This window comes from Ictalurus furcatus, chromosome 27 (genome assembly GCF_023375685.1).
Source record: "Ictalurus furcatus strain D&B chromosome 27, Billie_1.0, whole genome shotgun sequence".
NCBI lineage: Eukaryota > Metazoa > Chordata > Actinopteri > Siluriformes > Ictaluridae > Ictalurus > Ictalurus furcatus.
In genome coordinates, this window is record NC_071281.1 from 5559142 (window position 1) to 5569053 (window position 9912).

At 36.2% G+C, this 9912-nt stretch overlaps 1 long non-coding RNA gene across 1 annotated transcript; it reads right to left on the bottom strand.

The window, feature by feature from the left end:
• Window positions 1–755: 755 nt before the first annotated feature.
• On the bottom strand, window positions 756–2531 carry LOC128602952 (uncharacterized). The gene is made up of 3 exons (XR_008384918.1): window positions 1338–2531; window positions 1069–1176; window positions 756–927 (listed from the first exon to the last, which is right to left on the bottom strand). It is a non-coding gene; the product is annotated as an uncharacterized LOC128602952 (long non-coding RNA).
• Window positions 2532–9912: the final 7381 nt, after the last annotated feature.

The following is a 9912-nucleotide window of genomic DNA, read 5'->3' on the forward strand; positions in this document are numbered from 1 at the left end:
CAGGAGAAGCTACTTCCCACAAAGCACCTAATTCCTCAATATGGACACAATTTAGTTTACAAAGTTTACAAATGCAAACACTGTACTTTATGGCAATCTATTTCTTTGTGAGGACAATCCACACAAACATGCCAACCTGTGACACTGTACCACTGACTGACACTGTTTTTTGTGATTTTTGTTGCACTGTCCACTGTTGTCTCTTCGGTTTTATTGTATCATGCACATCTCAAGAATGGTGATGTGCTAATGGTGACTTAGTGGTTAACATGTTTGTCTCGCACCTCCAGGTTTAGACTGGCATTTCCAAATTGCCTGTAGTGTGAAAGGGTATGTGAATTTGTGAGCAATTGTGCCCTGCACCCCATCCAGGGTGTCTCCCGCATTGTGCCCGAGTTCCCTTGTATAGTCTCCCGGCTCCCCACAACCATTTGTAGGATAAGTGGTACAGAAAATGGATGGACATCTCCAGGTACACTATCTATACACCATTAACATTTCACAAACTATGCTACAAACTCCAAACTATGAGTTACAAACTGTTTTGGTGGGGGTTTTGCAGTATTCACCTCTAAATCTATCGCTAACTGGGGCTTTTTTACATCACCTGTCGTCTGACAAATCATAAAGCTATGATATCTGCTGTTAGCACAGTTGAATGGCTCTCCCTCCCCATACTCTAATAAAACCATATTTAATCACTGTATACTACAGTTAAATCATAGTAGTATCATAGTAAAACCATAGTTAACCATGGACCATAGTATAGTACAATGTCTAGTTGAGCATTTACATCTATTTGACTTGTCGTCTTTCCCCAAAAATACTACATAATTTATTCCATGATTTTAGTTGTACAAACCCAAACTCCAGTTTCCCACATTTCCTCTGCTACAGTGTACCTCACCACTCATGATGGTCCAGTGCCTATGGTTAAAAATTATGTGCATGAGATACTTTATGTAGAAAAATACATAAATTAGCTACTATGGCAGAAAGAACATGAACTGCCAAGAGCTTACATCCTTAGCCAGAGCCATATAACCCCGTGGCTCTCGCCTGGCTTACCATTGAAGTTAAGCAGGGTTGAGCCTGGTCAGTGCCTGGATGGGAGACCTCCTGGGGAAAACTAAGGTTGCTGCTAGATGTGGTATTAGTGAGTGCTCGCCATGTGGTCTGTGTGGGGTATAATGATGGGGACAATATACTGTAAAAAGGTTGTGACTCTGTGTGGTCATTAAAAATCCCAGGACACTTATCATAAAGATTAGGGGTATACACTGGTGTCCTGGCAAAATTGGACCTTGTCTATCATGGCCCCCTAATAATCTCCGTACTTGAATTGGCAACATCACTCTCCTCTTCACTAATAGCTGGTGTGGGGTGGGCATTCTGGTGCACTATGTCTGCTGTCACATCATCCATGGTGGTTGAGGAGATTTCCCCCCATACAATGTAAAGCACTTTGAGTGTCTAGAAAAGCTCTATATAAATCTATAAAAGCTCTACATAAGGAATTATGGACTTCCTTAAAAGCATGCATCTTAACAAATGAAAGCAGCCCCATGAAACCTAAAATGAACACCCCTACTGGGCAATTTCAAACTAAATTGTCCAAACAGTGGCAATTTTCTCTCTGAGCTTCAGAAATAGCCAGCAGAAAATAGGTCTCTGTTCTCCTGTTGTCTTCTAATGGAGGGAAATAATGCGCGGTGTGGTGTGTGTGTGTGCGCGCGTGCATGTGTGTGCTCTCCTATTTGTTCTTTCTGCAGCAGCCAAATGTCCCCACAATGTGGAAAATTACCTATTGTAATTCTGTCATTGTGAAGACATGTTAGGGGGAAATCTATAAGACAAATGATGATGCTTAGGATTGTGATATTGTGATATTGAAGGCAATGTTTCTATCAAACCCAGTCTTATAAAGTACAGTATGTTCGGTATTAATGCCGTATGAAACAGCACCCTGAAAAGAGTTTCCTAATTCTAAATTCTAATTCTAGTTCACCAAGAGTCAGGTCAACCAAGCAGATTTACTGTGTTGCATGTGTTACATGTGTTGCATGTGTTGCATGTGTTGCATGTGTTGCATGTGTTAAATCAACATCCTTAATATTAAGATGTTAGTTTCTTTAATGCAATAGCAGTTGCATGAAAGTGAGTTTAAATGCAAGGCAAGCTTGATATGGTCTAAATGTTATGATGGGCAGGCATGATAAAAGGAACAGTAACCTATTACTTACTGTACCTGTTAATGATATGAACCATTTTTTCAGAAGATTTGATACTGAGGATAGCAGTCCTAACTGTGATAATATCTGCCAGAACATCCCATATTGCCCCCTATTTATTTGTCAGAGCCAGAAGTGGTAACCTCTATATCTAGTATAAAACTTGGTAAAGCTGGGGGGCCTGATGGAATTAGTGGGAAGGTGGTAAAGAATTGTTGTCACCAGTTGAAAGGTGTATTAACAAGGTTACTCCAGTATTTGTTGCAATTTGGGACTGTACCTTCCCTTTGGAAAGAAAAGTGTGAAGATTTCAGTACCTAAGGGACCCTCAGTCTGTACTTGAAATGATTTTCGTCCAATAGCTTTAACCGTGTGTTATGCAAAAGCATGGAGAGAATCCTTCTAACAAATTATCAACCCTGATTGTTTTAAATGTCGATGTAAAATCTAAAAATAGGACTCTGGCATATGCATTAGGATTTTGCAAATGATAAATTATGATAAATTACACAATTCATCATAGTTAGCACATTGGTACGTCTATTACACTTGTGTGCCAATTGTAATGTATCAAGGTTTAAACAAACAGATGACATAAGATGCTTAAAATAATCAGGGTCGATATTTTGTTAGAACTGTTGATATCTATGGGTGTTAATGGATACCCGGTACTCTGGATTAAAGATTTTCTTCTGCATCGATCACAGAGGGTATTCAATGACCAGCTGTCAGATGAATTCCTTGTTAATACATGGGCTCCTCAGGACTGTGCCCTATTGTCTTACAATTGTCTTTATTGTTTAACCTTTTGGTATTTTTTTTTAAATCACAAAAATACTCTGCTCTCATGGATATCAAACACAACACAGGTTTATCAAAAAAAAATTAATCTAGTAAATCTATTAAATATAGGTGTGCAACAATTATTGGCACTCCTATGAATTCATATGTAAAAATATATTTGAAGTATTTTCCCATTGAGATTTAAATTTTTTCAGTACACCTGGGTGACTAGGAACAGGAAATTGTTCAACCATGACTTCCTGCTTCACAGGGGTATAAATATGAGGTAACACATATATAATACCCTAACCCTAAGCCTTGGTCTTACACATTGTTATGAATGACTAAGGGAATTTTCCCTTAGTCATTCATAACAATGTGTAAGACCAAGGAATATAGCTGTGATGTGCAGCAAAAGGTTGTTGAGCTTCACAAAATGGGTAGTGTCTATAAGAAAATAGCACAAGCATTGAAAATGCCCATTTCCACCATCAGGGCAGTAATTAAGAAGTTCCAGTAAACTGGAAATGTTATGAATCAACCTGGAATTGGACGTGTGTCTATATCGTCTCAACACACTGTGAAGAGGATGGTGGCCAAAAAATCTCCAAAGATCACAGCTGGAGAATTGCAGATATTAGTTGCGTCTTGGGGTCAGAAAGTCTCCAAAACTACAATCCAAAGTCACCTACATCACCACAAGTTGTTTGGAAGGGTTTCAAGATAAAAAGCCTCTACTCTCATCCAAAAACAAACTCAAACATCTTCAGTTTGCCAGACACTACTGGAATTTCAAATGGGATCAGGTTCTATGGTCAGATGAAACCAAAATAGAGCTTTTCGTGAATAAACACCAGAGGTGGTTTTGGCGCACACACAGAGCGGTAGCCATATGGAAAAGTACCTCGTGCCCATGGTTAAATATGGTGGTGGCTCTTTAATGTTTTGGGACTGTTTTTCTGCCAGAGGACCTGGACATTTTGTTAGGATACATGGCATCATGGACAAATATCAACAGATATTAAATGAAAACCTGACTGCCTCTGCCAGAAAGCTTAAAATGGGCCGTGGTTGGATCTTCCAGCAGGACAATGATCCAAAACATACATCAAAATCAACACAAAAATGGTTTACTGACTACAAAACCAAAAGAAAAATCTGGAGAGATTCTGTGTGGATTAGGCATTATAATTCATAGGTATATAGGAGATGACTCAGAGCCATTATCTTGGCAAAGAGAGGTAATTGTGTATATATATATATATATATATATATATATATATATATATATATATATATATATATATAAACCTGTGTTTTGTTTGCAATTGTTTGAAATCCATGAGAGCAGAGTATTTTTGTGAATGTTTTTTAACAAAAGATCAAAAAGTTAAACAATAAAGACAATTTTTCACAGCTTTCTTTGCTCATATTTACCAAGGGTGCCAATATTAGTGGAGGGCACTGTAAATGAATAGTAAACTGAGTTTCCTGGACAACACTAATTATATATATTTTTTTAAATCCATGCAACGTATGTTCCTAATACAGAATATTAGCAGCTTTGGTGTGAGTCAGAGTATACTGGAGATTGCTTAACAATCAGTGGTTGAGAGTGTGCTGACCTATAACTGAACATTTTGGTACCAGCTCCTCAACTGTAAACAGAAAAATACCCTTGAAAGAGTTATTCATACAGCCAGCAAAATCATTTGCAGGCCACAGAGCAAACTAGGTGAGTTGTACACCTTAAGATGTGTTGAAAAAGCAGAGTGTATTCTAAAATATACTACTATTAATCATAATAACAAGATTATTTTTTTTCTCTAAGTGAAAAGAGAACGCTTGTAGTTGTTCTAATATTGGCACTGATTTATTTTGTATCTATTTATGTGTTTTTTATTGCCGGTGTGGTCAAAGAGAAATTTCAACCTCGGTTGACAATAAAGTTGTATTGTATTGTATTGTATTGTATTGCATTCTATTGTATTCTATTGCATTGTATTGCATTGTATTGTATTCTATTACATTGTATTGCATTGCATTCTGTTGTATTCTATTGCATTGTATTATATTGTATTGCGTTGCATTGTATTCTATTGCATTCTATTGTATTCTATTGCATTGTATTGTATTGTATTGTATTGCATTGCATTGTATTTTATTGCATTGTATTGCAATCTATTGCATTCTATTGTATTCTATTGCATTGCATTGCAGTGTATTGTATTGTATTGCATTGCATTGCATTCTATTGCATTCTATTGTATTCTATTGCATTGTATTGCATTGTATTGTATTCTATTGCATTGTATTGTATTGCATTGCATTGCATTCTATAGCATTCTATTGCATTGTATTGTATTGTATTGCATTCTATTGCATTCTATTGCATTGTATTGTATTGTATTGCATTCTATTGCATTCTATTGCATTGTATTGTATTCTATTGCATTGTATTGTATTCTATTGCATTGTATTGCATTGTATTGTATTGCATTGCATTGTATTGCATTGTATTGTATTGTATTGTATTGTATTGTAAATTAGCATGTGGCAATCTCACTGATATGGGTGGTGATTGTTGTATAGTGAACACATGAAAGGATTATGAAACCACTGAAATAAAGTCTGATCTACATATTTTAACAGAGTTGTGTCCAATGGGTGAAGACAGGCAGAAATTATGACACTCAATACTGATGATATGCTCAGAGTATTCATATTTTAACTGATGGCATTAATAGGAACCTTCTGTTCTGTCCTAATATGTATAGGCAAAAAATACAAAATAAATAACTTGTCACTCTACGTGACAAATCAGAGAGCAGAATTTGATAACCTGAGGCTATAATCAGAATCATCCAATATATCTGGTCCAAAAAAAAGGTTTCTTTAAAAACTTACCAGTGTATCATTTCATTTTTCCTGACTCCCTATCCATCTATCCAGGACAGGCCAGTTTCTTGTTCTTCTGTTCCTGGAAACATACCATACTATTCTTTCATGCAGTTTTGTGAGTTATAAGATATAGTCCTTATTTGCACAAACCATGTCTCTATGCAGTTGGCTGATTGTGTTTGGGTCATTGAAATAAATAAATGAATGAATAAATAAATAAGCAAATAAACAAGTGAAATTACCATGTCCTCAATCATGTTTACTCAGATTCAGTTAGAAATAAATGTTATATACGTGTTACAACCCGCTATCTTTGGGATGGGAAGTTTTTGTGGGCTGTGCCATATTTTGTGTGCAGGTCCGAACTCTGTCCCAGAGTTTCCAGCCTGATTGGTGGCCATATTTAAAGAGGAAGAGGAGTGAGAATGGCGTGGATATTGGAGGTGGTTACATGTGTGCTGGTGGTTTAGAGAGTGTGTTTGGTTGTGCTGCTTTATGCTATTTTCTGACTGCTGTTCTGGTTTTTGACTTCTGCGTGGATTTTTTGACTTTGAGTTTGGTTGTCTCTGTACCTGTTTATGTGCATTCTATCCACCATTGTATATATGTTCACTTGGTTCACCTGCAGTAGGTGTGTGGCTGCCATTTCTTTTGGGAGAGGGTCCTTTTGTCTCTGTTTTTTGGTTTAGGTAGTTAGGGAAGTACTTGTATTTTCTTTATTTTCCTTTTAGGTAAGCTAGCTACCTAAACAATAGAATTCTTTTGTCTATAATTTTGGCCTTGGCCCACCCTGAAGTTTTGCCTGGTTTAGTTCCATGTACAGTTGTATGTATATAATTCTGAGTATTACAATATAACACTACTTCTTTGAACAACCCTGTTTGTGTTGTTATTCCTGGCTCCATCATTTTTAAAGGTCAATCCAATTGAATCCTGAGCTGGTTACACTGTGCGGCCTAACCTAGACTGGGCCGTAACAGATTGGTATATTTCAGATAAATATTTCTAAATTAGCGATGTTGAGTATTACATAGTATACATAAATGAGGTAAATTAGGCTTCAGGAACACACACACACACACACACACACACACAAACAGGTAAAAATAAGTAAATAAATAAAACAATACAATATTAGAAGCAGACCAAACACTAAAACACTTTAAAATAGACTAAAAAATAGTTATGTTATGTTATATAACAACCATTATATGGAATTACAAAGATGCTGTAGTGCTAAAGATGCCTTTTTTTTTTCTCATGTTACTGCAATAAAACAAATATCAGCATCTGGCCTCACCTGGTGGTAGATCTTTGAGTTGCAGATAATTTCGGGGATTAACATCTTAGTCCATTGTGGCACCCTAGTTTGAGCCAACTCACTTCTTGTGTGCTCGGTGTCCAGCCACTCCTAGAAACTCTTGCCACCTTCTGTGCTCAAATCTGGCTAATGAAGCACTTTTTGATTTATAAAATCTTGTGTGTTTAATCTTATAAAGGAAGATTAAAAGAAGTAACAGGTCACAATGTATTTTTAAGAAAGAACACTACAAAAAGCACTGCAAATTATAAAACTATATTTAATACACACTATATTTAATATATTTACCTATATTTAATCTGTTTTAGAGGCTAGGGGATATTGTGTATATTATTACTAAATATTATATTATGTTTGTCATCATAAATAGCAATCAGATGCTATCAACTGTATCCATGTTTCCATGTTGGGGAAAAATTTGGGCTCTGTTAAAATCCTTAGTGTCCTTGATGTTTAAATAAAACTCCATTGTGTTACGATCAAGTACTGACAGTGGCACAATGTGTGTTTTATAAAACAAAACATTCAATGTAGAATTATAATCACATCTGCAGGGCAGGTATGCAGGGCAACGCTTGTTCATTCATTGTTATTCATTCATTCATTCCTCTTTGCTTGTATTTCCTCATTTTTAATAAAAACTTTGGATAATAGTGTCTGCTAAACTAATAAATGCCAATCTTCAGTAACCTCGTTTCTCCTAATGAGGGACACAGTGGATCCAGAGCCTACCCACTGCACCACTGTGATAACCAATGTGATAAATCAAAAATATAAAGCAAGTACACAGATCACTATAAGCATTTTTATCCTGACATTCTAGTGAAACAGGTAGAAAAGTCATGTCCTGGCAGTTGCTTGTTACACTTGCACTATAATTTAATGAAAATGCTTCCATGGAAAACCTCTTTTCAACATCTGAGCTGTTCGTTAGCATGAAAGGTAAGACATGTTGTTGACTCTCGGCTGTGTATGAGGCAGCATGACAGGGAAGGTCCTCTGCACTGCTGCTTGTAGAAGATGAACTGTAGGTAGTGTATTAAGTGAGGCGATCATATATCAGGATAAGTGGAAATGAAGCCCAGACACAGCTCATATAATAACATTAATGCAGGGATGCTCACTTTATTTGTCAATACACATTTGTTGTGCCGTGCTGATTTGTTAATTATTTAAATAGATTTTATAAAATGCAATTCAGAGTAATATTATTTTTTATTAATTAGTAGACGCAGAAAGACTTTCAGCCATGCTTAGGCAAAGATAAAAACAGCCACTGGTCAAATCTCTTAAACTTTGTCTGATTTAGAAAGAAAAATTACCAATAAGAGCCAGTTTGTAGTCAATCTGACTCACTGAAAAGAACAGGAATAAAGTAGTAGAATAAAAAGTATTATGTTCTCTGCCAGGTGGTGAAGGTTGTTCATGTACAGTCGTAAACCAAGTCTCTCACTGCTAGCTGCCTCCCACACACACGACACTCTCACCTGGAAACATTGTGCTCTCATAAATGAAAAAACACAATCTTAACTATTATAACAATGTTCCTCCTCATTTCATTAAATCCTCCAGGTTTGGTGAAGAGAAATAAATAATAATAATAATAATAATAATAATAATAATAATAATAATAATAATAATAAATAGGGCTTACTTTAATCCAGGGAATTCCCTGGTACACACCACACTTACAAATCCTTCTCCAAGTGACTAGACATGAAAGATTTTTATAAAGTATAAGCTGAGTAAGCAAGAGAAAAGAAATGGCATATGGAAGTCACCAAAAAAAAGGCAGATATTTATGCTCTCTTGTGTCTGCTAGGGTTAAGACTGAGGATAGTTTGTAGCAAGCATCTTAAATCCTGGGTCCTTACAGTTATCCTAAAGTAGAATTAGTAGTTAAATGTCTCCGTTCAGTGAAGAGTGTTGTTAACTGCTGTGAAACGTGGTCAAAAAGTCAGACGTGTTTATTTTCTAGTTCACTGTATTACTTATCTAAACAAGTAGAAGGAAAACCAACATTGAGATCTCCATGATAATATATTGACCGGTATTGTTGCTACTTTGGATCCCCTGAAAGAACAGGATTCTGCGATCCCGCATCCCATTTTAATCTCTGAATAGAATGCCAGATACACCTAATCATATATTAGCGTGATATTTTACTAATTGTACCACAGCCCTATTGAATTCTTGATTCTGGTTGATCATAAGGTGTTGATTTTCTATAACTGCAGCTCTGACACTGGTGCCTGTATGGTATATGGTGGGCCCATATAAACAGGTTAAAAATGTGTGTAGTGGTTCATTAGGTGAAGTTTTCTGTGAGGTGACGTTTATTGTGTTTTTGGAAGGAGTCTCCAGTATCGCTGCTTTGTAACAGTTAGTTACAAAGTTTTCTGACACAGTAAAGTGTCATTCTACTCTATTGTCACTCCCGGCCATTCAGATCTTGGAGCTGTTCACATCCTCGGACTCAGAATTAAATGAATCTGTGTGAGATGATGTTGAAAACTGCAAAATTACATTCAACTGTATTGTATGTCTTTTGTTTATTTTCAGATTAATCTTGCATTATTAAGACCTTATAGTCAATTATACGAATTGTTACACAAATATTAAGAGATAACTACTTAACTACATTCTACTGCTGAAGCCGCCACCAATCTGAGTGTT